A 2,983-nucleotide genomic window follows, 5' to 3' on the forward strand; every position below is an offset into this window, starting at 1 on the left:
TGGTGAAAGTTTGAAAAATGGCCAATTCATTTTGAATGGGAAAAATGTCCCGGAAACCTGGAATTCAGGGAAATCTGGGAATTTTGCTTTGGAGCATTCACACAATGATAAACTGCGGGAAAATTGTTCTGAGCATTACCGTTTCAATTTTTAATCATCGTAAAATAGTCATTGTTTATCGCACTTTGAAAATGATACCGCTCATTTCTTGGCAAAGCAAGCTCGCGTGCTAATCGCTAGCCAGCTTAAATGCTAACTGGAATAGAAGACACATTAACGTCTTTCCCCAATACCAACAACACCCATAAAACCTATACAAATTGAAACGGAAAAACAAAAACATAAACACTCAAATGATAACAATATTGCTCTTAGAAAAATCAAAACAATGGTTAATGTTTCTTCTGCCAAAGAAGTATGTTGTGTGCACTGTAAAAAAAAAAAAAAAAAAAAGTCGAAAAATTGGTATTAAAAAAAACAACCTTCAATTTGACTGTAAAATGTGTTTGTTTTTACAATGTGTACATTTTATTTTTCGGAGTATAAGTCGCACCGGAGTATAAGTCGCACCTGCCGAAAATAAATGATAAATAAATAAATGCATAATAAAGAAGGAAAAAAACATATATAAATCGCACAAACTATGAAAAAAACTGCGACTTATAGTCCGAAAAATACGGTAGTTTTTTTTCAATAAAATTTTATTAAAATAATTCAGTGTGTGTACTTTTTGAGCACCTTCAACAATGCTATGATAATAATGATAACGTTGATAATTTACGTCACCATAACTGTGATATAAAATGTTCATATTGTTACCTCCCTAGTATACAGTAACAGCACTGAGCCCCCATCAGAGATTACATTGGCAACATTAGTTGTATGGATCATGGCCCCTTCTAATAGTATGTTAACAGATTCAAAATGTAATTCAAATAGAAAAACAGCAGTATTGGGGAGTCTAATCATTAGCATTGAATTCGTGCAAAAGCAATGGTGAAAAAAACACAAGCGTACTCCGACGATGCAAGCTACTTCACATTATTATGTTATAATGAAGCTCCATAAAAGAAAATAAAGGCGAGCGTTCATTTGTGCTGCCTGCACGGCCATTTAACACACACTCCAAAGTCAAACACGATTCTTTGTGTGAGCTTACATTAGCAGGAGCTGTGGCTTAGTTGGTATAAGTGCCTGTCTCGTAAACAGGAGCTCCTGGGTTCAAATCCCAGCAGTGCCTGTTTATACTCTTGTGCTTGACTGCTGACTGCCTCTTGAACCGTACAGAAAATGGATGGATTTGAAAAATAAAATTCTCATAGCAGATATAATGTATAGCTGTAGAACAGGCCTGGGCAATTATTTTGACTCGGGGGCCAAATTTAGAGACAAAAATGTGTCTGGGGGCCGGTCGATCCATCCATCCTACAAGGTTGGGAGCATGGAATTGTCCAAAATGTTTTGGTATCCTGGAGCATTCAAAGTTCCTTTCACTGGAACTAAGGGGCCAAGCCCAACTCCTACAAAACAACTCCACACCATAATTCTTCCTCCACCAAATTTCACACTCGGCACAATGCAGTCCGAAATGTACCGTTCTTCTGGCAACCTCCAAACCCAGACTCGTCCATCAGATTGCCAGATGGAAAAGCGTGATTCATCACTCCAGAGAACGCGTCTCCACTGCATCCGACGCTTTGCATTGCACTTGGTGATGTATGGCTTAGATGCAGCTGCTCGGCCATGGAATCCCATTCCATGAGGCTCTCTGCGTACTGTACGTGGGCTAATTGGAAGGTCACATGAAGTTTGGAGCTCTGTAGCAACTGACTATGCAGAAAGTATTTGCACTATGCGCTTCAGCATCCGCTGACCCCTCTCTGTCAGGTTACGTGGCCTACCACGTGGTGGCTGACTTGCTGTTGTTCCCAAACTCTTCCATTTTCTAATAGTAAAGCCGACAGTTGACTTTGGAATATTTAGGAGCGAGGAAATTTTATGACCGGATTTGTTGCACAGGTGGCATCCTATGACAGTTCCACGCTGGAAATCACTGAGAGCGGCCCATTCGTTCACAAATGTTTGTAGATACAGTCTCCATGCCTAAGTGCTTGATTGTATACACCTGTGGCCGGGCCAAGTGATTACGACACCTGATTCTGATCATTTGGATGGGTGGCCAAGTACCTTTGGCAATATAGTGTATCTATATTATATACACATACTGTATATATATATACATACTGTATGTGTATATATATATATATATATATATATATATATATATATATATATATATATATATATATATATATATATATATATATATATATATATATATATATGTATGTGTGGGAAAAAAAATCACAAGACTACTTCATCTCTACAGGCCAGTTTCATGAGGGGGTTCCCTCAATCATCAGGAGATTTTAATGGGAGCATTCACATACCATGGTTTATATAGGGCACAGAGTGGGTGGGTACAGGCTGGCGTAGGGGCGTGGTGATTGGCTCATGTGTTACCTAGGAGGTGTTTCCGTCTGTGGCGGCATGCTGATACAATTTCGCTGCGCTTGTTGAGGGATGACAGGTCTGGACGGTATATAATATACAGTTTCTCTTTCAAGCATAGGTTGCATCTAGACTTCGCCTCAGACTACAACTCAATCACAGGCAACGAAAGAAATATCATCATCCACGCAAAAAACTCCATTCTCATCCACAACAGTACACCATGGCAAAAAAAGAACAATGCAACATTTGACGTCACTATGGGAAGTTTTGACGGAGCAGAAACGTGTGAACTCGTTGGGAGTTTCCTCCTCTCCCAGCTCGCTAGCCTCAACCTGAACCTTGGTATTTACCGTGATGACGGACTGGCAGTGTGTCGCGCCTCGCCAAGGAGCAGCGAGAATACCAAGAAGCGCATATGCCAAATTTTCAAAGAGAACAGCCTACGGATCACGATTGAAGCCAACAAGCA

The 2,983-nt window shown here is 40.0% G+C and overlaps 1 non-coding gene across 1 annotated transcript; it reads left to right on the forward strand.

The window, feature by feature from the left end:
* The first annotated feature begins 1,166 nt into the window (after positions 1-1,166).
* trnat-cgu (transfer RNA threonine (anticodon CGU)) lies at positions 1,167-1,240 on the forward strand. The gene has a single exon. It is a non-coding gene; the product is annotated as a tRNA-Thr (tRNA).
* Positions 1,241-2,983: the final 1,743 nt, after the last annotated feature.

This window comes from Nerophis lumbriciformis, linkage group LG27, assembly GCF_033978685.3.
Source record: "Nerophis lumbriciformis linkage group LG27, RoL_Nlum_v2.1, whole genome shotgun sequence".
NCBI lineage: Eukaryota > Metazoa > Chordata > Actinopteri > Syngnathiformes > Syngnathidae > Nerophis > Nerophis lumbriciformis.